This window comes from Rhipicephalus microplus, chromosome 9 (genome assembly GCF_043290135.1).
Source record: "Rhipicephalus microplus isolate Deutch F79 chromosome 9, USDA_Rmic, whole genome shotgun sequence".
NCBI lineage: Eukaryota > Metazoa > Arthropoda > Arachnida > Ixodida > Ixodidae > Rhipicephalus > Rhipicephalus microplus.
The window spans coordinates 91,817,986-91,843,984 of record NC_134708.1 but is presented as its reverse complement, the minus strand read 5'-3'; the positions used below and the strand labels follow the sequence as shown (position 1 = coordinate 91,843,984).

General features: G+C 44.4%; 1 long non-coding RNA gene across 1 annotated transcript in view; it reads right to left on the bottom strand.

The window, feature by feature from the left end:
* LOC142771398 (uncharacterized) overlaps window positions 1-25,999 on the bottom strand; it is a 33,850-nt gene that overhangs the window by 526 nt on the left and 7,325 nt on the right. Inside the window, exons 2-4 of the long non-coding RNA XR_012885895.1 lie at window positions 19,594-19,730; window positions 19,465-19,532; window positions 5,342-5,425 (exon numbers count right to left, since the gene is read on the bottom strand). This is a non-coding gene — a long non-coding RNA (uncharacterized LOC142771398). The remainder of the gene's footprint in view (window positions 1-5,341; window positions 5,426-19,464; window positions 19,533-19,593; window positions 19,731-25,999) is intronic.

Sequence of the window (25,999 nt, the reverse complement as noted above, 5' to 3'; positions counted from 1 at the left end):
CTAACTGTGGGGCTCAAACCACAGGGCTCAAGCTGTTTAGTGTCCGTGGAAAGTACGACCACAGCAACCGGGCTTCTAGCCCATGAGCTTTGGATCTGCTGACCCAAAGTTCATGGTCGTACTTTCTTTAAGCATTACTTTGGCAGGAAATTAAGTATTAGACACTCTGAGGGGTTTGCGTTTTTTTATGTTAAAGGGGCTTGTATGTATAATGAAGTTTTTATTTAGATTTTACCAGCGCTTAAATTGCGCTTATTCTTAGTTGTCACGTTATATCAAACACAGCAAAGCCATCGAGCCTGGCAGCATTTTTTGTGGCTTTCCGATTGCTAAGTGGGCAAGTACATGAAATGTTTGGAGAATATGCTTTAAAGTGCAGCTGCCATATGCCAGAGTCTACTATTGGCGTTGGCCACGGCATCGTTGCGATTGTTGTTTCAGTGGCAAACTAACATGTCGTGTTGAGTTTGCTTGAGTGTATAACTCAACGCGGAAGGGTACGGGTCACCGCACCCTTCGTGAGCTTGAGACCGAGCCAGTCCTCTCGAGGAAACTCTTCGTGAGTCTGCGTCCGAGTCCGTCTTGGTGAAGTCTCATCTTTTGCTGTCTTCTTACCGGCGCAGTACAGCCTGTAAAAACGCCTACGTGCCCTACACTTCACGCACAGCGTTCTGTTGATACTCAGTCAGACCATGAACTGAAGTATGTCGCTGTTTGATGCTATCCCATGAGGGTCATGAACGGAGGCTCGGCAACGCAGAAGCATGAATTTATGGGTGCTTTCCTCACCAGAAGTTATACGCTGCTCTCAACGACACTGTCGGTCACTCAGCCAAAAAAGAAAGTGCTTGGTTCAGTGACTACGCTAATGCACGCTTTTGATGTTTTTAACCACCTGTGTCAAAAATTGAAAATGCGCTACCACCTGCACGCATGCTTGCATTACTAAGTATCAGGGGCATAGCCAGAGGCTGGCTTAGCGAGCCCGTGCTCTTCCCCTTCCCACCAGAAATTTCGTTCGCTATGGCATAGAGAGCCAGGTATAACCATTTCAAGAAAGTGCATTTCACAAAATAAAAAGATGTCCTCCCCGCTTCCCCCCCCCTGCAAACAAATTTCTGGCTACGCGTATGCCGAGTATTTTTCTGTCGTATTACGTTCCTCTATAGAAAATCAGCCTTCAGAATGACGCACAGATTTTTTGCAGACATTTCCATCGCTGTTTTCTTAGGTCATTTTCACTAAAGCACCAACGGTTATTCTCTATGATAATAAGACATTTGAAACCCAATCACACATTTGATGGTGCAAATAGGCGTGAAAACTCATTCTGACAGTTTATAACAAAAATATGCTTTTGGCAATGCGGTACGTAATTATGCATTCTGCATACCGAATATATTTGTCCCAGGAAGCACATACACACAAAAGAAGGCGGGATACAACGAAAAACCGCAACGACCAACGTGAGTTTGCTCCCATTTTGTTTTGTGTCTGTGGTTGCTTCGTTAAATCATTTATGTTGTGGAGACAAGAAACCCAAACCACCACAATAATCAGTGCTCTACGTGACGTATTTTACTACGCAAATAAAAGCGTACATGGCTAACATTTACCGAGGTTTACCCAACATAGTTTTTCACAAGTGTGCTGATAAGCACGTCGAAACTTTTAAGCTATTCATTTTGAACGGGTTGCTTTTTATATGCAAGCATTTTAACCATTTTACAAGGATTTTGCGCAAGTACAGTTGCAAAAATAATTGTTATAGGTTCATCAGTCGCATGACACACAACGACTTCCCTTGCGTATAAAGGCACACAGAGCCTTCTCACACTAGAAATTGCTTCGTGTGAGACATTTCTGATAATAGGTAGACCCAAGAATTTGCCATTCGCATACGTTCCCTGAGTATCACCGACTTGAACACTCAATGCGATCAATTTGTTGGTTTTGAGATTACACTTGCGTGCACGCTAGGTTACGCGACAGAGAGCTATTTGTAGGCAGTCTATGGTACGAGAGAAACATCCGTGCTCTTGATGATGCTGGAGTGACTGTGTTGTGTGATTGTTAAGCATCTGGTCTGTTAATGCCCAAAATTACCTAGCCATCGCCAATAGATGAAGCACTATAGACAATGCTAGCAGAAGAAAATGGTTGCTTGGGAGCTTCGTTTTGTGGTATGCACAAGCTAATGTAGCCAATAAACAATTAAACTAAGGAGGGTGTAGGTGACACTTTTTGAAGGTTTTAATAGCAGTGCAGTAAGTATGCTTCAAATATCAATGAAAAAAAAGTGGACGCCTAATAAACGCCTGCTTCAACATCCGTTAGCTGCAAGCTAAGACATTGGACAGCTTCTAGTGGTACATTGTTTTTTCAATGATAAGTGCAAGCCTCTTTCTGAAGAAGTGAATTGCTACGGCGCATACCGAAGACAGAGAGGACACGTTTTATGAGAGGCCTTGAATAGCTAAACCTTGGCCTGTTTTTACAGAGGCACTAAAGGCATAGTCAATGTTGATTGCTGAAAAAGTGGTCCGAAAACCTCGTAGTGCAACTTTTCTGCCAAGATATTGCATAACTTTAAACAAAGTTATGTTGTAGGGGTGTGACTTGCTTTAGCGCGCTTGAGGTCCCCCGCCTGAACATGGCTCGTTTCACGATAATGTTCCCGTGCACAACTGTCCCACCTTTACTGTGCCGTCACCGATGCTAGTAGCAGCAAAGCAATTATAGCGGGAGCCACTGCTGCAACAAAGGTCGTTGAACAATTAACTGCCATGACCTCCGAGAATGTCGGCGTGTTTCGTTCAACTGGCAGCGTTAGATGGCACCACTAGTTGAGTTTAACCAGGTGAAAGTGGAACTTTTGAACCACTTGCGCCATTCCCCATAGAAACTCCCGAAGGTTCTGTTTCTCTAAATTAAGCAGAAACGAAGAAACATCATTTTATAACCTCTTTTTCGATGCACGGGAGGTTTTCTCACTGCATCTAGTTGGATGACTAATGAATAATTGCAGTCGGTATGTCATGATGTTATCGGGATCATTTTTAAAATATCCTACTTATGGGGCCCATCATGTGGTACATTTGCCTAATTATTTAATAAGGGGAGCGCTGTTGTTATTAATACTGAAGTTTGAAACATTGTCATACAGTCCGCTTTCTCTCTGTCATAAGTCGTTATTTGCCTTTAGTTTCCCTGTTAAGAAAGTCATGAAGTATGAAATTCATTGTTAAGTTATGCAATTTCATCGCTCTTATTTGCTCCTATTGGTGCAGGAACTAGTTTGTTAGCACAAAATGGCTGCTATTCTGGTACAAAACCAATCTTGTCTGTCGTTTCATATAAAGGTATCCTCTAGCCATTTCTTTAACTCGTATATAAATGGCATTTGAAAAAGTCATAAAACTACGAAATTCGTAGTTTTTACAAACGACCCGACTTTGCTCTTCCCCAGTGCAGTATCATCTCGCTAAATCGAAAGGGAAGAAAAAAAAGATAATATAGCTTGGTCAGCAAATAAATTACAAGTTAATAAAAATGTACTACCATTATAAAGCTATAAATTTTCAGCAATAATACTGGCGTATGGTTATCGATGCAGTTTCAGTGAACTAAGGCTCATTCATTACAATCATATTCCAACTAACTACGCCCACTGCCGGGAAAAGGCCTCTCCTATGTTCATCCAATCAATCTGGTCCTGTGATTTCTGCTGCCACCTCATAGCTGCAAACTTATAAATCTCATCGAAATGGTAGACCAAGTTGATGAATCTAAAATACTGGGCGTAATGATACGAAAAACAGAGTATTGAGGATGATCCTATATTTACGTAGCGAGAAAGTTACCTAGGTTTTTAGAAACACATATAATAACAGGCAATCTTTACGATCGCAGGGCAAGCTCCTCAATTTTAACTCGCTTATTTACTCACGCGTACCCAATAAAGCAAACAAGCATTGCGGCGTTGGTTCATCCCTCCGTATCGCTTGTCTGTAAGCACCTTATTTTATGAATACCCTGTCTATATTATTTGTGCTTGTAGATGGCTACAGCTCAGAAATTAGGAATTGCGGCCACTTCCCAGCTATCTTAGCCTGCTTAGAAACAAGAATGCAGATGTACTCAGTTCGCCACCTAGAGGCTTGGAAAGTACCGTAATGTCGAACTCATGATGGCACACAGCTGTTGAAGCACAGCCTTCCAGGTTTATTGAACTTCTGTGTTATCAATATCCCTACACAAGCAAGATAATCTACAAAACAAGTGCATTCTTTTTGTTCAAATGTACGACAATTTTACTTGTGTTATTAGCTTACCAGTTGTCCAGCTCACACTTGTATGCCTGTTTCACAGAGTATGTTATCCCTTTTAAGCATGTTTTTTTTCATAGCTCAATGCAGGTTACGTTGTTTTCAGCTGTAGAAGTTCAACCCTGAATTCCGAATTTTGAATCGCTTTTCTTTTGTAATACAGTTGCCGCGATGTGTTAATAATGCATATTTCCAACAAAATACCGCTGAAAATTTATTTTTTCATGTCTTTACTTTTCTTTTTATTCACCAGGTTTACTTAAACTACTAATTCTCTTGTCACTGTATCTGTTGCTGTTTCGTCATTATGTGCAGCACACTCTCCTGTGAATGCGCCAAAGTGTACATCCAGTTAGCTGGTGCTAGTCAAGCTGCTTGTCAGCGTTTTGGCAGCGAAAGCTGTTATGGGATTACAACTCAGGTCACGTGCGGTTGTCCGCCACCACCGTCACCGCCCATGTCCGTAACCACATGGCACAAAATTAGAAGAAAAACCTAGTACCAATGGCACAGTGGGACTCAAACCTGGGTCGGCTGGGTTTTTTGTTCAGCCTTCCCCATATCGAATAAAAATGAAAGACGTGTTAACATTCATAAAGGTTGGAATCGTCTGTGATCTTGATGTTCAGTCCACGTATATTCGTGAGAACCTCCTGTCTCTCTACATAAACAAAGACTTGAATTTTCAGGGCAGAAAAATTACCCTCACTACTGTGTGTGACTGTCGTGGGTGCAGACGAGTGCAGACTCGTGCACACACTTGGAGCTTTATGATTTAAATAAAGTGAGTCAGTGCCCCTCCTGCCAACTTCTTGTACTTGTCTTTGGTTACTTACGCAGTTTCATTTTTGTTTGTTTAGAAGAAGTGGTTAACAATTTTTAGCACCAGGCACCCCACTATGGGAGAGCATAAAGCCGTCCCGTGCGCTGACAGAGGAGTGAAGAAAAGCGCTTGTTTAGAGAATAATAAAATATAGCTTAACTATATAAATGCATAAACTATGAACACGTACAGTCTACTAGTGACTCGACCTTGAAAACGGCGCATGATCTGTCTGCATCCATGAAAACCATTGTTTCAGTGCTTACGAATGTGTCTGAAAATTGAAAAGAGGACATTCATATATATATATATACAAGTGTTTACACTTTTATATAACTCAAGCTTGAAATAAAGACTCTAATTGTAAGTTTCACTATGAGCCTCATGACTCATCTTGCCAAAGTGGCTGGATAGATATTCTTTCCAAATCATATGATGGGTTGTGCTAACAGAAACTGTATATTTACGTTACGTCACTTTGTATTGCTTTACTCAGCTACTTAGTCGTGATTGTTTATTCTACTCAATGACCCATTTAAACTTTTACAAAGAAGTGATAAATGAGTTTACTGTACATACACAGTTTACTGTGTACACAGTTTTGAAGGAAGCTGAAAAAATTGCTATTTTTTTTAGGCATTCACGTGAATGTAGCTAACACGCCCGAGTAAAGACAAGTATATATATACATTGCGCCTCTTTATTCAAGGGTACATTAAGAAAACAAATGTGACATTCCATTTAAAAAAGGCAATGCATAAGGCTTGAAACTACTGCACTCGTTTCGGTAAACTATTGAACCATGTATTTCGAAAAATAGCATCTGAAATTTCAATAAATGACGAAATAGAAGGTTTGCTCCCGGCTATAATAATAAAACTTCTTGTAGCAACAAGGATTCTAATTAATGTGACTATAGACTAAGGTTGCGGCAGCTATGGAAAGCCCAAATTAACTTTTTAATCATTCAATACAGGTGGTTGAGCCATAACAACAATTCGAGTATTTCCTGCGCAGCCATGATTTCCGCTTTGAAATTTCCGCTTTGAGAAACTGTGTGGTGATCATTCCGCAGTATTCAAACACGGCCGACGTCACGGGTGAAACGGAAACCGAAGAGCCGACTTCAAGGTGAGCAGTATTTCGTCATTGTTAACAACATACATCGCACTCATTTTACTTTTCTGCGTTAGGGAACGTGCTTGTGCAGTGCCCGCTGCATCCTTAGGGATAACTACGAGCGCAGCCAATGAAAGGCTTGTGTTAAGATTCACTTTCATTCTGAACGTCTGGGGAGAGTAACATAGCAGCTGTCTGACGCGTTCTTGCTTTGGTTTTGCCAGCGAGAGTGGTCAAACTGCATCAACTTGTTGAAGCCCTCTGTGATTGGAAATTTCAAAGTGAAAGTTCACTGAAACGAAGGTGAAATTTCACTGTAAAGAGAAGATCCACTTCTTCCACTTGATATGACCACACATTGCAATAATTCAAAACTGAGTCAACTGAATGTTTAAGCACTGCTGTAATTGACACATGTAGTCATAAAAACACGTCTATAGCCATAGACCAATAAATATGGAGATAGCGAACAATTTCTCGTTTGCTTTAGTTTTTATCATTTTATAACCTCTTTTTTGCACCCTGCCAAAGTTGTGTGCACGTACGTTGGTCAAGTTATTGTCCTGACTGAATAGTTTACCGAACTTATATTATTAATAACAGTGGTGTTGGAAAAGAAAAGGAATAAAAGTGTGCAGACTAGTACTGCAAAAGAAGAGGAAGAAGTTGAAAACGAGAAACCGCGTTCGGTCTGCTTTCTTCGCCGATCGATAGTTTTCCTTTACATCGTAGTGCTGAAACCCCTCGTGCGGACACGTCTCCTTCATCGCGCGACTCGAGGGGACCTTCTACTCGACCGCGTCGTTTTGTGGGCGGCGAGGACTGCAACGAATTGTTCCTGATCGGCGTAGACCGGACTAGACTTCAACACCGAATCCGATGGATCGCCTCAAGACCAAGCGCTCCGCTCAACGAGCCCAGAACACCAAGCTCCTGCAAGAAGCAAGGTCACTGCTATGTGACCTACCGCGGACAAGCCCAAACTCACAGGTATTTATGACCGTTTGTCAGCGAGCAACAACGAGCTCTCGAAGGTCAATGATGCGCTCCAGGAGCACGTAGCGACGAGGAGCTCGAAGCTGAGTATATCGCGGCAGCAGAGTATAACGACGAAGCTATGAGCATGCTCGCTGAGATTCGCTGCAAGATAGACAGTTTGTGACATGGAGACAGTACAGGAGCGGCTGCTCTTCAGAACGCCAACACATCACCATCTGACGTGCCAACCGCAATTGGCCCAAGACTGCCGAACCTTCGCATGCCAACATTTAGAGGTGATATACATGACTGGTCGCCTTTCTGGGAGCAGTTTGAGCAAACTGTCCACCTGAACAACGCTTTGTCAACAACGACGAAGTTCTTCTTTCTACGTCATTATCTTGCGGGTGAAGCGGCAGCTGCGATATGTGGTTTTCCGACTTCCGAAGCCTGTTATGCAGACGCCATCGAGTTATTGAAGGAACGCTTTGGAGATCGAAAACGCATCGAGCAACACCACCTAGCAGCGCTTCGCAATCTACCTCACATCAAGTCGGGAAGCGACGTCCGCGGCCTTAGGCGACTTAACGATGCTGTGCAGCTGAATATCCGTTGTCCAACTGCATACTAAATGTTCCTACGCTTAGCTTTTCCGCTATGCTGATTGACATTTTACAGAAAGCCGTACCATACGACATAATTTTGGCCTCCACACGTGCACAGCGCCGTCAGGCACTAGGAGAAAACGGGTCTGCTGCCAATGTCTTTGAGCCAAGCGTGGCAGCTGCTACATCTGATGCGGAGTTAAAGGAGCTGCTCACCTATACATGTTTAGAGCTAGAAAGTCGGGAGCAGTGCAAGTCCTTTATAACCCACTGCTGGATGACTGTGCACAGAGGACTCAAAGTGGCAGCACCAGCACGGCTTCCGTACTGCACAGCACATCGAACAGCTGGGGTGAGTGTTTTTTTTTTTTTTGCAAGTCGAAGAAACATGGCACCCGCGCTTGTGACGTGAACCTTGCCTTCGATTCGAAGAAAGGAATGCTCGCAAAAGACAACCGCTGCTGTGGATGCACGTACCAATGACATTAGGCACGTTCTTGCCGCGTCAACACACCTGCTCGAGTTGCCACGGGAGGCACGCATCAAGTATGTGCGACCCACACTATACATCGAACAAAACAGCGACACCTTCTCGTCCAGTTGACTCCTCCGGCAGCAGAGAAGGAATGGTGTCGTCATAATCAGTTATGCTGTGTGAGAAGGATTCACTGAGCGGGGGCACAACAAATCACAGTGAAGTATATCTACAAACGTTTCGCGCCTTTGTCATCAAAAACGACAAAACAAGGTATGTCCGAGAGATTCTCGATGGAGGGAGCCAGCGATCCTTCGTCACAAAACATCTCGCCAAGACATTACACCTACAGGTGCTGGGAGAAACTCAAATTGCGCTGAATACGTTTGGCTGTTCATCACCAAGTGCTGTGGAAAGACGGCAAGTGGTAGAAGTCCCTCTGCGTAGCCAACATGGTTCTGACACCTGCACGTTGCGCGCAATCGTTGTTCTAGTTATCTGCCACGATATTGCTTCCCCGAAAGCTGACAGCCATTTCGTTCAGAACCTGCGTCTTGAAGGCAAGGTCATTGCGGTCGAAAAGAAGTTTGATGCGGAAACGGAAAATAGCCTCAGCTTGTTGTTTGGCGCTGACCACCTCTGGCATATCATGTCGGGAAGTATCGTCAAAAGTGCAGAAGTTCCAGGACTGGTAGCAATAGATAGAGCTTTTGGATGGACGCTAAAAGGACCCAGTCACCAAAAAGCCTTTCTTGACTGCAGCTCTAGCCTAATGGTCTGCATTCTGAAAGTGCAAGCAATTGGTGATGACGAATCAACCTCGCAGACCTTGCAATCTTTTTGGCAACCAGAACCAATGGGCATCGCAGATTCAACGGAACCTTCCTCCCATGAGTCCGTTGCACGATTACATGAAACTATTAGCAAGAAAAGTGACAGATACAGTGTGGCGTTGCTTTGGAAGGAAGATAAGAAACCGCTTTTAGGGAACAACCGGGAAATTCCGCTATCACGTCTACAAAGATTAACACGGAGGCTATCAACGATGGAAGGAATGTTGCCACAATATGACCGAGTAATCCGGCAATATCTGGAGTTGAGTCACGCGGAAGTGGTGCCTAAGGATACTCCTCGGGATCGAGATCACACCATATGTTATATTCCACATCGGGAAGTAATAAGAGAGGAATTGTTAACTACCAAACTGCGTGTAGTGTTCGACTCATCGTCACACACCCAAGGTGTACCATTCCTTAATGACTGCTTGGATAAAGGAGTGAACCTTGATCCAGAATTGCTGCAAGTACTTCTTCGCTTTCGGTGTTAGCTTGTAGCCATCAATTCCGACATCGAAAAGGCAGTCTTACAAATTAAGATACATGAGACTGACCGAGATGCATTCCAGTTTTTCTGGTTTGACTCTATTTCTGTAAGCCAACACCGTAAGCTCGTCGAATGGCGCATGACACGGGTACCGTTTGGATCAACGTCAAGCCCTTTCTTGCTCATGGCAACTATTCACTGCCATTCAGATAACGCATGTAAAGATAAAGAGCTCGCTTCTACATTAAAGAAGGCATTTTATGTCAACGATTCATTGGTGGGTGTGGAGACATTCTATGAAGGTCGGCGCATCTATGAGCAGTCGAAATAAATCATGAAAGATGCTGGCCTGAAGATCAGAAAGTGAAAGACCAATGACCATCAGCTGCAGAACATTTTTGACAACCAGGAGGAGCAAGTAGAAGGAGCATCCGGAGAAGGATTTCTTCAAATTTTCTTCCAAGTCGGTGGCCCAGTATTTAGTGGCTGGCCAGCTCGACACAAAACGTACCCTACTGAAGGTTGCTTCTCTAATTTATGACCCACTTGGCATTCTGTCGCCATTCACCATCACTGCGAAGCTTTTGTTTCAACGCCTTTATGTTTTAGGCCATTCCTGGGATAAAGAACTGCCCGCGGAGACCAAGACGCAGTGGGCAGCCTGGTGTGCAGATGTAATACACCTCGGCCACATAAAGATTCCGCGTTGCGTGAGAGACGGACTGCATGGAGCACTTAACGAGGCTGAAGTGCATATATTCGTTGACGCCAGCCTGAAGGCTTATGGAGCATGTGCCTATTTGAGAGCATTGGATGAAGGTGGAAACTCCGCTGCCTCTCTGATAGTAGCGAAGTCAAGAGTGGTACCTATTAAAACATTAACGCTTTCAAAGCTCGAGCTTATGGCCACGGTAGTGGGAGCCAGATTGCTAAAATACCTTTGCTCCTCGTGGGATTTCAAGCATTTCCATTGCATCATGTGGACTGACTCCATGATCACACTGAGCTGGATCCGCGGAAATGGTAGCAAGTGGAGTCAGTTTGTAAAGCACAGAGTGACTGAAATAACGCAAGTTATGGAAACAGCGTTATGGCGCTACTGCCCTGGCCAAGGCAACCCGGTGGATGTACTGACTAGAGGTATTCAGATAAGGACTCTACGTGCATGTCGCCATTGGTGGTATGGACCTGAATGGTTGTCCCAGCAAAAATAAGGCTGGCTTCCAGAACCTAACCAGTACAAACCGATAAACGAAGAGGCAGAGATTCAGACGCAACATGTATTTCTTCAAGTGTCGTCCAGAAACTTACACCCGGTGATCAATATAAGGAAGCATCAAGACCTGCAGAAGCTCCTGCGCGTCACCGCTTGGGTCTTTCACTTTGTGAATCGATGCCGTGGACTTCAAGCTTTGCTCAGCGAAACAATTTTGGCACGGGAGCTAAGCAAGTCTGGAATGTTCTAGGTCTGATATGTTCAGCTGGAAGTATTCGCGAAGGACGTCGAACGACTGCGGCTTGCACACGCTCTCCCCAAACAGTCTATCCTTGTTGAGTGAAAGCTTAAGACGGGACGTTTTTCAGAAAACCAGTGCAGAGATTGTACAGACTGGAATTGAGCGACGCTACTGGGGGGCAGAAGTATGTTGGAAAAGAACAGGAATAAACGTGTGCAGGCTAGTACTGCAAACAAAGAGGAAGAAGTTGAAAACGAGAAACGGCTTTTGGTCTGGTTTCTTCGCCGATCGGTAGTTTTCCTTTACAGTGGTATTACAATAATTGTAATATTCACTGTTATTATTGAATTCCTCATTTTCGTGAAGTTTCGAGGTGATTTCAAGTAAAAGCCGCTTGACTCAAAAGCAACTTCGCGCAGGCATGCAGCTATCTCCGCAATGCTGTCAGCGATATCATACATATTGAGGAATATAAATAGCAATCAAACGAACTACATATTCAGAATTGGCGCGCCCTAAAGAGTCAAATAAGTATCAAATATAGATAAAAAGCGTCCTCTTCCTGTACATTTTTTGATTTTTAAACGTTTTCGTGTTTCACTTTCTCTTTGTACTAGTTTTCTGCTTCGCAATTCGCTGCTCCTCAACATGCCTTTCTTTTACCAGCCCTTTGTAATGTATTACATAACGCCGGAACGACGACGACAATAAAATTAAAGCGACAGAAGCGCACTTGCACGCATACGGCAGTAACATCTCTATGAAGACGCCTTATTGCACGTAAATCTGTGGTGCGAAAAAAAAAGAAAAATGGCCATGTAAATGATCAGACGGTGCTGGAGCTGATCCGTGTTGGCTTGACACGTGCTGGATTGGCTTGACGACAACCTTCGAGAGTCCAACGCTGCCAGAGCTACTTAGTTGGACGTCGATGCCCACACGACTTTGCGAACGACACGTCGTCTGATCCGGCGCTCTATGAATGCAGACCCTACGACAACCCGCCTGACATTTCTCGGTTATGACCGGCGACGCTGGCAAGACTATCAAGTCGATCTACAACCCGTGAGCTCAACGTTTTTTTTAGGGGCGAAGCTCCTTAGGGCGTGGGCTGTGCGTCCCCTGTAGCCTGTATGTAGCCACCTCTAGTTTAGTTCTTGCAGTGTTCACTAGATGGCGGTACCGTCCCCTGTATGTAGGGCCCAGCTACCTCTAGTTTAGTTCTTGCAGTGTTCACTAGATGGCGGTACCGTCCCCTGTATGTAGGGCCCAGCTACCGGGAAGTAGTTTTGAGGGAGGGAGGGAGCAAACCAGCAGCCGTGACTCACGCTAGTCACCTAGTCAGCAGCCAGGTGCAGGTTTCAGAAGGAATGTCTGAACAGGTCATCATCGCCGGTGACTCAAATTTAGTCCGATGCGCAGCGGCAATCAAAGAAAGGGTGAAAGGCGACAAGAGAGTTGCGATAGGGACGTTCCCAGGACAAACGCTGGGGACAGTAATGAGTCAAGCGGGGGAACAACTCGCAGCTAAAGCTAACAATCGTAACCTCGTTGTAATTGCGGGGGGGTTAAATGACGTCCTGAAAAAAGAATCGTCAGGACTAGCGACGACCTTGGCGAAAGGGGTGGATGACATGCGCACCGTGTCCCCCCAGGTGCAAATTGTAGTATGCACAGTACCGGAAGTACCAGTACGCAACGTCAACCTGCAAAGAGCGGTTGTCGACGCAAACAAAGAGATATGGCGAATTAGTCGAGAGAAGGGTTTCGAGGTAGTGGATTTAAACAGGGAAGTGCACAGGTGGGGTGGATTCCAAAGAGACAAGATTCATTTCGATAAGAGGCTTGGACACGAGGTGGGCTGGCGACTGGCAGGACGCGCAGTAGCTTTTTTGGGGGGCTCACGGGCCCTTCGGAGTCCGGGGTAGCTCGTAACAGGGAAAACAACCAGGAGGACGCTTTGACAGGTAGAATTGCGAAAAACCAGAAAAAAGGTAAAAGAAAAAGGAAAAAGGCGCGTGTTGCAATTAGTTACATAAACATGCAGGGTGGCAGAAAGAAGGCAAAATGGTTAGAGATTGAGGAGAAGTTAAACAAAGAACAGATAGGCGTGTATGCGGTTACAGAAACACACCTTAGAGACTTGGAAGAGCCACCACATATTAAAAATTATGTTTGGGAAGGGTGTAACAGGACCATATCGGAAAGGAAAGATGGGGGTGTAGGAATGCTAATTCACCGCGGAGCCAAATGGGTTAGAGTGAAACAGACGTGTTCAGAGCACCTCTGGGTTCTGGGCACAGTAGGTGGAAAGGAAACGTGGCTAGGGGTAGCCTACTTGTGGACGGGGAATAACTGCAGAGAAAAGAATCAGGAGATAGTGGATTGCATGAGTGCGGATATTAAGGAATTTGGTAATGGGGCCGAAATCATCCTTCTAGGGGACATGAATGCCCACATACATGACCTTGACGGATATTCAGACACCAATGGGAAGTTATTACTAGATCTTTGCGAGCAACATAGTCTGGAGATAGTTAACACGGGGCCTAAATGCGACGGCCAGATCACATGGGAAGTCGGAAACAAGCAATCAAGTATTGATTATTGTCTCATGACTGAAGGAATTTACCACAAACTGACAGAAATGAGGATAGACGAGGAAGGCATTAACAGCTTGGGTAGTGATCATAAACCGGGAGGCGATCGAGAAGCGATGCGAAGCATCACGGGAGCATAGAAAGGCAAAAAAGGAGAAGCGGCCGCAGGACGAAGTCAAAAAAATATGGGAAATATATTTAGAGAAAAAATCCCTTGTACAGAAATTGGTAGAGGCAAAAATTAAAGGTGAAAGTGAACGCTGGATGACAGAGATACACGAAAAAAAGGAGGCCGCGCCTAGGATTTTTTGGAGCCACATAAAGGCGCTAGGTAGGAAGTCTGTCACAACGCAACAACATATTCTAGATGAAGGAGGAAATCAATTGGAAGGGTACGAAGCGCTAGGTTACATCCAAAAGGTAACAGCCGATTCGTTTCAAAAGAGCGTCCAGGGGATCTCCCCGGTGAGTAAAAGTGTGGCGGAGAAAGCAACAGAGGAAGAGCTAGTACTTGATAATTTCAACTGGAAAAAGGCCGAAGGAAAAATTCCAAAGCGCACTGCCGCGGGTTTAGATGGGATTCCCGTTAGCCTCATTAACGAACTAGGACATAACACTAAAGAAGCATTGTTAAAAGCAGTAGAAAAAAGCTTAAAGGACGGACAAATACCGGACAGTTGGCGACAAAGTAGAATGAACTTAATCTATAAAGGCAAGGGAGAAAAGGACAAGATTCGCTCGTATAGACCACTAACCATTACATAGGTACTATACAGGTTGGCGATGCAAGCAGTAAAAATGAAAATAGAAACATGGGCCGAACATAACGATATTTTGGGAGAACTTCAGAACGGATTTCGAGTCGACAGGCGGTTAGACGATAACCTGTTTGTTCTCACTCAGTGTATAGAAATATCTAAAATAGAGAATAGGCCCTTGTACGTGGCTTTTCTAGACATCACTGGCGCATACGACAACGTTAATCAGGAAATTTTGTGGGATATATTGAAAAGAATGGGCATGGGCGACGACTGTATACAGCTTTTGAGGGAGATATACCGAGAAAATACAGTTTGCATAGAGTGGGAAGGAATGCGTAGCAAAGAGAACGTTGAGGTTAGCAGGGGTCTGAGACAGGGATGTCCTTTGTCCCCGCTGTTATTCATGCTGTACATGGTGAGTATGGAAAAAGCGCTAGAAGGTAGCAACATTGGTTTTAATCTGTCACACAAACAGGGCGGCATGATGATTGAGCAGAAGCTTCCAGGTTTATTTTATGCGGACGATATCGTCTTATTTGCGGACAGTCGAGATGATATACAGCAGCTGGCGAATATATGCGGAAGGGAAGGTGAAGCTCTTGGACTAGGATTCAGTGTAACGAAGTGTGGATTGATGGTATTCAATGATCCCTGTGATCAGACGGTGTCCATACAAGGCCAAGAAATACCGAGGGTAAGTGAATACAAGTATCTTGGAGTATGGGTAAATGAGAGTGATAGATACATGGAGGTACAGGAAAAAGCCTCGGCAGCAAAAGGAAAGAGGAATGCGGCAATAATGAAGCACAGAGCGTTGTGGGGATACAATAGGTATGAGGTGCTTCGAGGTCTGTGGAAGGGTGTAATGGTTCCAGGGCTTACTTTTGGGAACTCAGTGGTGTGCATGAGGGCAGAGGTGCAATCGGGAATGGATGTAAATCAAAGGACTGTGGGACGCCTCGCGTTGGGTGCTCACGGGAAGACGACAAACGAGGCTGTAAAGGGCGATATGGGGTGGGCAGGTTTTGAGGCGAGGGAAGCGCAGAGCAAAATAAGGTTCGAAGAAAGGCTAAGAAATATGAAGGAGAGTAGATGGGCAGAGAAGGTGTTCCGTTATTTGTATAGGAAGAGCGTGGACACACAGTGGAGAAAAAGAACTAGAAGACTCACTAGTAAATATACGGCTGGTATTGTAAGCCATATGTCAACAAAGAGCGTTAAGGGAAAAGTCAGGGAGGCGGAGAGGATTTACTGGATGGCAGCTATGGAGAAAAAAACCGGCTTTGAGTAACTACCGAAAGGGCAAAAATGAAATAAGGAGGGAGGCATTTTACGATAATTCAAGGGGAAGCGCTTTACTGTTTGAAGCGAGATCGGGTTGCCTTAGAACGCGTAGTTATAAAGCAAGATTCAGTAAAGAAGAAGAACAATGCACATGCTGCGGGAAAGATAAGGAAACGGCGGAGCATGTTCTGATTGAATGTGGAGATATCCACCCAGGTGTACGTTTGGGCACGAGCCTACAGGAAGCCTTGGGTTTTAGGGACAACAATGGAAAGCTGAACACACCCGCGATTGAAATAAGTAAGAGACGGTTAGAGTATTGGTGGCAGAAAATTAGAGAGAAAGGACAAAAATAAATATTGGAAAAATAAAATATGGACAGTGTGCCGTAAATGGCAGAGAACTTAAGCTGAAAATTTACCTTTTTTTCCATTAAGATAGAATTTATCGAAGTAGAGGCATTAGGCCAACATAAAAAAAGAAAAAAGGTTTTTTTTTTTTGAGCCTGGTGGCATACTTGTCACCACCCCGTTATAAAGGGGACGCTCATAGCATCCATCCATGTAGCTACCTCTAGTTTAGTTCTTGCAGTGTTCACTAGATGGCGGTACCGTCTCCTGTATGTAGCCACCTCTCGTTTAGTTCTTGTAGTGTTTACTAGATGGTGGTACTTGTAGCTGATGATGAAAAGATGCAAGATGTTTTAAACTAGAAAGCGGTACTTGTAGTTGATGAAAGACGCGAGATCTTATAAAATAGGAATGATGTCACATATGGCGCGTGTCACTGGTTGAAGGCAATCGTTCGATTTAGTGCGGCGACGTACGCTAGGGGGAGCGTTGTAATAAAATCCGTTCGCTGTTGGCGCGCGCTCGGAGTCGCCGGATGGATAAGGCTGCACAGCGGAGAGAGCGCAAGGCGGCAGCAGCGCGCGCTCGCAGACAGAATCCCGATGTGCGAGCGCGCATACAGGAACCGCTCTCCCTTCATTTCACAGACCATAAAGCCGTCATAATGAAGGGACATCGCAAGCCATCCATCGTCTAAGAACAAATAAAAGTTTATTTGTGTATATACACACACAGCGTTTCTCACGTCTTTACATGATGATCGACTGGGCGAATTACACGGAAGATTCACAGTTTACCGATGAATCCCTCCGGAGCTTCGCCCATTCATCATCATTCACCCCGTGAATATGCCGTAATTTTTTTGTTTTTTAGGTGACTTCTAGAGACCTTTCGCTCGTTCATTTTCGTATTGTACTTTTGCATTTTTCTCGCATATGCATTTTTCTGTTTTAATACATGGTTGCGTGCCTCATGTGTCGGACTAGAAGGAGGAAGAAGATCTCTCAGCAGCTTCAAACTCGCATGTACACAGGGCTGGTCTGACGACGTATCCCCACAGTAAATTCTGCGGAGATTAGGAAAATATCGCACACTAATTTCTGTCTTGTGGCCATTATTTCAATGTTAGAATATCATTTCTTGTTAGTCCCTTTTCAAAAATAGCATCAGTCTTAAGTGAAGAAATTGTGTTAAGCTTCAGCGCCTGAAGGTTTTGGATACTGCCACAAGGATGTTATGTGTAATTTTATTCAAGCTACCAATGGGGTACAATTTATCTTTTGCCTTTAGCTATTCTTGTTATTCGAAGTGTTGAAACTTTAATATCTCTTCAAAATTGTTCTGATCATGTTTTTACGGCAGTTGATATATAAGCTCAAAAGCATATTACTTATAGTCTTAGTATACTGAAACACAAGGTATTACCATTTCACATTTTTATAGCTCCTGACATTTTAAAATAACCTGTCGAAGTTTCAACTACTCATTCTTGCCCAATACCTCAGAGTGGGGACGTGCTACTAATTTTGAAGGACAAACAAATACACAAGCTTGGTCCTGTGCTCTCTCGCTATTCGAGCCGTCTGTTCAATAAACCGCATGCCCTAACTTCGAACGTAACACAGTTGTGGAGGTGCTGTGTAAGACTACAAACGAAGGAACCGCTACCCTTCAATCTTCGCTGAAGCCGTCACTTCTCCGGCCTGCATCATTTTTTGCCCTCCATGTCCCACATAGAAGATGTTCAGGAACATGCACCCAACACTACCTGGCCGTACCTTAAGGAAACGCGGCGTTCTCAGGTAAAGCAACTAAGGACGTGTATGAGTGGCCCAAGCATTAAAAGTAAGTAAGACACTACAACAAAAGCGATGCTGTGTCCCAACTATCACACATCAGTGATGCTGCCTCGTCTCACATGGGAACCATGAATGTATACTGACCACATGGGCACGCTTCTTTTATGAGATCAAGAACTGTTTGGGTAACTCAGCTGCAAAAAGTCTCGAGCTGAGCAGGCACTTTCACAAAGAACCCAGTTACCCGGTCAGACCTGCACTGTGTATACAGAAGAAAGTTTGTGGCTGTGTAAGCAATCCGATCCCAGCATCTCTGAAAAAGACATGGCGAGCATTCGCCGTAGAAAATTGCAGATGTGTACGGCTTTTTTATCGGCAGAGAAAGCCTGACTTCCGCATCTGACGTTGTATGGTACAGCTCCACGGTCGAAAATTTGAAGCAACCAAGATTAGTGCCATAGTTAAATCGTCTGAGAAAGGGCCAGTATAGAAGTGGAATGAACTGTTGACATTGCAGGAACCATTCATCAGATTGTTCGAGAAAAATTGCTCAACGATAGAGAAATGACACGTGAAATGGTGTCGCCACCTTTCCGTCCTATTTGTCACACGACACTGCTGCTTCACAGCTTGCGGATTGTGAACCTGCGTCTCTTAACGCAGCGATTGTTGAAGGTTCCCGGCACGTTCAGCTGTAAAATTCGGCTCTTAATAAGTGATCACAGGGCCATCAGCGTTGTCGTTCCAAATGCTGTAACCACGTATGGGTCCAGAGATTTCCTTTTGCGTTATTAATTTTCTAGGCTCTTCTATATACCTGTTTTCTTGAGCACACTTCATAAGTTTATGCTTACGTGTCGTCTGTAAGTTTCGACCCAAAAGCATGTGTTCGAACATATTTGCTAGATTTTGGAACTTGTTGCATAAAAACGCGTGCTCTAATGTGAATGACTAAATCAAATTCTAAACGTGCCAGAGAGAATGATCATTGTGAATGGTTACATGAGTGAACACGAGCGGAACGAGTCCGAGAATTATAATATACCATTTGGTTTAAGGATTGACCCATGTGTGTCGATATTAATAGCCAGGGGTATCCTTAAAAGTATAGTTGCTGAATTGTTATTTCTGGACACATGCATCAGAGCATCTCACTCTCTAACAAGCACCTTCGATCTATAAAGAAACTATGAAGGTTGATAGACTCCAGATGAACGGTTACCTAGGATCGTTCCAGCATTGTCATTACAGAGTGGCTGCGCACTGGTTTGTCACATTGCTCTCGTGTACAAAATCGAGCGCGTCATTCTACACGCGTGTGATACTTTCAAAGCAATCTGGCCGAAAAGGAGGTCATCTTTAAAGTATGCCGTGAGAGCATCGAGGCAAGGGGGAGCGGTATGTTACCTAAACTGTTACAAATTTCGCCATTTAAGACAGTTTACTGATTTTATCGGTCACCAATATTAAAAAGTGAGTCGTTGTGTACAATTCACGAAACTATAAGGAATAGGACTGCTTAGTCGATTGATTATTTTGAAGATTGCATAATTAATCCCTACCTCCATAAAAGATAGACATCCGCTTCTTGTGACGAGTATCAAACACTCCCCGTATCCGTCGGTCACGCCTGCTGAGGAGAACAATACGCATCTAACAGAAGAAAATGCAGCTGTATTGCAGGACCTTACCTGTGACTCCTTGTTAAGAAAGATCTTTCAAAAAGAACGGACAGTGGTCCAATAGATATTCGTTGATCGACTTGACATTTTATATGTGCTCTATTAGTTGTCTTGGCAGTCCATATTTTCTGAGGCATTCCCACGAACTAGAAGAGTGCGATAATTGAAAACAACTAAATTGAACTACGAATTCAAACTAGGTCACACTCTAGGGTGGCTTTTCAGAAATAAGGTGCATGATTTTGCTGTACTATGCAAGAGCAGTGCACAGCTGTAGTTGCTCTCACCATCGTTACAAAATAGCATCCACGTGTCAGCAGTTACCGATTTCGTAGAGCCGTGGCCGGTGCTTTTTACCGAAACAGTGAACTAATGAATCGCGAATAGGAACATGAGGTGAACAAAAACATGCAGCACACGCGGTTAGTTTTTGTCACAATATTCTAAATTTGTAGTATCAAAACCAACTGCTGTATTACAAGTAGCGTTGTTTTATCCCCGTGAAATAACGCTTATAAACCTTTAACGCGATCGCATCCACCTGAGGTGCACCAACCCGTGTAGCACATATTGGGTGGAATGTAAAATGCGTGCGAGGCCTCTACAAAACCTTTTTATTGTTACCTGCATCCTTCGAATTCGATGGCTAAATGTTCAGTCGCTGCCACCAATAAGTTATCTGTTCGTTCACATTAATTTCTACGTACTTACAAAAAAACTTGTACAAATAGCATGATCTATACTTTTGTTGACAGTATTGTCTAATAGTCATCATTGATCTTCGGCCTAACAAAGAAGAAACGAGCTTTTAAAATTCACTTCCTTTTTTCAGCATTACCACAAAGCAACCAACACCACTATTCTTCCTTACACCTAGGCACCACTAGTCCGAAAATAAATTTTGAAATATGCAACCTTGTCGAGCACTAGGAGACTATGGCTCAAAACATGAAAAATAGTAGGTTCTCATTGTTTTAGTTCAGAATGGTATCGCAAAGGGTAATTCTTAGAAAACACAAGTCTTTCAAAGAAATTTTCAGAGAATTTCCTCAGCATAAAATTCTTAGAAAACACAAGACAAACAAGACGTAACAGGTTACAATGTGGCAAGCAGGCAACACAAGTAGCTATTTTCCTTGTATTAGAAAGTTAATAAAGAAGGAAGAGTCCAGGGAAGGCGTTGGCTTTTGACGAAAATCATTTAAGCAGGGGGGGGGGGGTGTACCCGACGTTTTGTCAAGCATCAGTGTGTTGAAGGCTACAGTTGCTTTCTTTAACGCTTCTATGTGCATGTTTTGTACCCTCTCCTCCGATCCAAACAAGGATTGAAAAGAGTGTAAAAAAGGGGGGGGGGGGTGCCGGGACGAATTACGGGAGTTCAACGGAATATTCAGGGAAAATTAAACGAAACAGGGGCTGTACAGTATATATCTGGCTGAATTATGGTGGTTCTTTTTTGTTTTCAAAGGGCATCACTACTTGGCAATAAAGAATTCATGGGGATAACAGTTGTTAGGTATTCCCAAGTACTTCATTTTTTTTTGCTTTCATTTAGCACTCTAAGCCAAAAGCAGCTGAAATGGGAGAAACGACTGCTTTTACTCCTTTAGACCAACAGTTCCTCCCTGACAAGACCAAGCGGAACAATGTGGCCGACATGTTCGAAAACGCGGGAGCAACTGTATTAGTCTTAAGTTTGTAAGAGTCAGCGGAAGGAGGAACCGCAGCAAATGCTCTCGTAACGCAGCAGTTACTCCCCTAGCTGAAGCACACCGCACACCAATGTGAATGCCACCCACATTGATATTCATGGGCCAGATTATTATTTGTTTTGTGTGGCGAACTTCACCAAACCAAAATAGTGATTGACCCCAAGTGCGTAACACACGCAGCAGCAGCATGGAGAGAGTTGGCATGTTAAAGCAGATCAAACGCCGAGACGCGTACAAAGCAACAACATTTAAAAATCACAGCTTGGCCACAAAAGCAAAGTAATGAACGCGATAGCAACAATTTGAAATATCACGCGCAGAGTGGAAAGCAGATCGAAACGTTCCCCTTGTTTCTCGCGCACAAAATGCGCACGAAACGAATAGGTATGGATGCAAGAGAATAAGCGTCTCATTTGTTACTTCGCAGAGTCTGAAAAGCGTGAGCTTTTCACGAACGGAGACTGCAGTGATTGAAGTGACTTTTGTGCGCGGTAACTACAGAAGAATTGTTCCCCGTAAAGCGCCAGGCCAGCCAAGGCGTACGATCCTCCCCTCCTAGCCAAGGCGAGATAAGGGCACGCGAGGGAGCGTCGCTCTCCATGTCTAAGCCAGGCAAAATACCCGTATAGTCGATTAGAGTGGCCGCCGCTGCGCGATGTGGTTCCTTGTGCTCATTGCGCCATCTTTCTCGTAATGCGAAAAACACAGGAGCGGTAAGTGGTAGATATAAGTAGCTTGCCGTTTGAATGGCAGAGAACGTTCTCCGGGGTGCCATTCTGCTTTCGGCCACGGTAGCGAACGGACGCAGGATGCAGGGCTCCATCGGAGCGGCTTCAGCTGCCCTTGAGGACCGCGGTAACAGGTCAATTGAAGAGTACCAAGTGATTCTGCCTCATCTGCCAACAGGACGCGTTGCCTTAAATACTGTGTTTTCGCACGAAGACGTTAGAGCGAGACCCTACTGGGTTGAAGACTTCAGAGACGCGTTGGGCCCCACTGTGGTGCTAACGGACATCATAGCACTCGGAGCGTACCAGATTAATGACGTCTGGGCGGTTACACTGAACGGAGAAGACGCGACAAAGAAACTGCTGGTCTTCAAGGAACTTCAGGTGAAGAGACACCGGTGTCTCATCGTTGATCCCCAGGACCGGCAGACAAAACTGCGGCTTCATTGGCTGCTTTACGGAGTCGCCGATGAGGATGTGCGGACGGCGTTCGCAGCCTTCGGCAATGTTGTCGAAGTGAATCGAGAGCGCTGGAGAGTCGACAGCGTCCGCGACAAAGCGTCGACGACGAGAACCGTGCTACTCAATTAAAGAGTGGAGTTACGGTGGAGGACCTTCCGCACCAAGTGCGCGTTGCAGGGGAATTGGCCCTAGTTGTGGCGCTGGGCAGGCCTATGCAATGCTTGCGGTGCAAAGGGACTGGTCATGTACGGTGAGACTGCAGGGTGCCACGGTGTTCGATTTGTCGGCGATTTGGACATCGAGACGCTACGTGCGTCCGGTCGTATGCAGCAGTTACGAGCGCTGCACCGTACGATGAAATCAAAGAGCAGACAATGGACGCCGCTGAGGCGGAAGACGCGGCTAAGGGGGCAGGAGACGCGGCTTGTTCTCTGGTTGAACGCGGGCCGGTTTCGCCTGAAGATCACGGTACAGCGTCGGAACGGTACAGCGTCGGAACGGTACAGCGTCGTGTTTAATTGGGCGATTTCAATTGTGTATTGAGCGCAAAAGATAGAATTAATAACCGCCATGTGCGAGACAGAAGTGTTAAAGTGCTCTATGATTTGCTGAATGAATCTGACCTGGATGATGTTGCGGAGTGCCTCGAAGCAGGTCGCGAAGTTCGATTAACGCATTTTCAAGGAACCCGTCACGCGCGTCTTGATAGGATATACATGGCAGGGGAGACGCTAGCTAAAAGCAATAGTTACACAGTCTTACCTGTCTCTTTCTCTGACCATTGTCTTGTACAATGCAACGTGGGACTTATACAACAAGAAAACAAATTTAGTTGGGATTTATGGAAGTTTAACGCTAAACTACTGCGGGATGACATTTTTAATGATTTTGTGATTGAGGTAATTAAGAACGATAAAATGATTGAAGCTTGTATTGTTGGCGAGGAATGGGAGCTTTTGAAGCAAAGCGTTAAAATTAAAGCCATATCGAGATCTAGTACTTTAAAATATCAAAAAAGAATGAAAGAAAATGAACTTAGAACAAGGCTTAAGAAATCAATAGGATTAGAAAGCAAGGAGCCCGGTGCATATAAAGAAAATATTCGAACGGTGAAACGACAAATTGAGCTAGTAGAGCAGAACGCTACAGAGAAGCCCTTATTCGAGCGAGAGCAGAGGCTTTGGCTATGGGGGAGACTCCTACCAAGCGCGCACTTGGAATCGAGAAATCACGAGCGTGTCGTAATCACATCGACGAAATAGGGGAAAATGGAATTCTCCTAAATACTAACAGCACTATCGCTGAAGCTTTCTTTCGGTATTACAACGGTCTCTTCGCAGCCGCATTAGTAGATGTTACGAAGTTCAAAGACACTTTCTTGAGTCGGATGCCGCAATTATCCCTCGAAACGAAAGAAGCGTTAGAGAGGCCTATAACCGTTTCTGAAATTGAATATGCAATAGATAGTCTCGCTGCTGGGAAGTCGCCGGGGCCTGACGGTCTCGGTGCGCTGTAGTGTAAAGCTTTTAAAACAGAAGTTTCACCAGTGTTACAAGCTGTGTTCAAAAAAGCCTACGCAATCAAAGCGTTACCACCTTCATTTGCCGAGACGCACACTATTTTAATACCTAAGACAGATGACAAAGCAAAATTAAAACTAGTTTCGTCATATAGGCCCATTTCGCTAACCAACACTGACTACAAAATACTCATGAAGGTATTGGCAGGTAGATTGCAGTCCGTAATCACCGGAATAGTTGGGGAGCACCAAACGTGTGGCATCAAGAGGGGCTCAATATTGACTAACGCACACACAATGCGATGTGTCCTTGAAAGTAGCGATGCTTTTAATCTCATGTTGCGATTCTCCAGCTTGATTCAGAAAAGGCTTTTGACTGCGTCCCGCAAGATGTGTTATTCTCCATACTTGAACATGTCAATGTCGGATCGGTGATTACAGAGGGCATCGTTTTGGCGTATAAGAACTCTACTACACGGAGAATTAATAACAAGATCCCGGGGTCTCCCATTAGGCTGGAACGTTCTGTACGCTAGGGATGTCCGGCAAGTCCACTCTTGTTTGCACTGTACATAGAGAGCTTAAGCTTGGCCATAGTAGGAAATGAGGCCATCCGTGGTTTCAGACTGCTTGACGCCGAGGTAAATGTTTTGGCATACGCTGATGATGTAGCAGTGTGTTGCACCACCAAAGAGAGTGTACAAGAGACAGTTGCCGTTCTTAAAAATTTGGGAGAAATTACAGGAAGTCAGGTTAATTAGGGAAAGTGTCTGGGGTTGTGGCACGGAGACTAGACATCAACCCCAGATACCTATGCTAACGTTCACTGGTTTAACACTCCAGTAAAATATCTAGGCATGCCTTTCCAGCACTACAAAGTCACCAATGATTACTGGACTGAACGAATAAAAGAAACGCGCGCAAGGACAGCGCAGTGGAATGGCAACTGTCTCTCAATGTTTGCCAGAGCCCCTGTATGCAACATATTTTAATGAGCAAATTATGGTATGTGATGCAGGTTTTGTGTTGCTCACGGGTGCATGTGCAAAAGCTGCATAGGATATTTGCTGTGTTTATATGGGGGTCTACTTGGGAAAATGTAGTAGGACAAATCTGTTACGAAGAGTAAAACAGGGGGGACTAAGCCTGTCGCATCTGTTCGTGCGACAACTAGTTAATCATTTTATTTTCTTTCGAGATATTCAACACCCCTTCTTAAAAACAGTATGCAAGTTACGCCTTTGTCGTGTTCTGCCTAACTTTGTGGTTAGCACCGCAAGCATGCCAGGAGCTACGCGAAGTTTCTTTAAGGAAGTTGCAGACAGTGTGCGGTTCTTGTCAGTTCAGTTTTCCAATAAATACCTTTCTTCGGTCGGGCGAAAGAAATTGCATGAAGACATATGCGACATGATTTTTCCAGTTCCTATGTATAGGTTAATTAATAGCGGGGGTGATGGCAATGATGTTCTTAAGCGTGTTGAGAAAATGCAATTTCAGCCTAGTGCTAAAAGCTTTTTTTTTAAATTACACTCCGGAACACTGCCGGCTAAGACTTTTTTAGAAGATAGAGGAGTTTATATGCCATGAGGTTCAAACTGTTTGATCTGCTGAAGGCCGGAGACAATAGATCACGTTTTTCTGCATTCTTGGGAAGGGGTTTACATCTGGAATATTTTACAGAGAACTCTAAAAAAGGAACTCTTCTTACATTCACTGGGTATCAGGTTTTTAACAGTAGAAAAAGAGGAGGGACTGCCTTTTGATCTTATAATGCTGATTGGCCTCCATTGTCTGTGGCGGGCAAGAATGGCCGGTTACTACTGTACCCTGACAGACGTCCGGCCCGTATGCTGTTCCGCGAAAGCATTGATCAGTACATTGATATACTCAAACAACAAGATTTTGTTCCGGAATGGCTCTCCAGGGTCGAACCCCTGGTGAACCAGAAGGAATTTTAGCACTGTAATCACTAATAGTTCCGCGGCTGTTTTGTC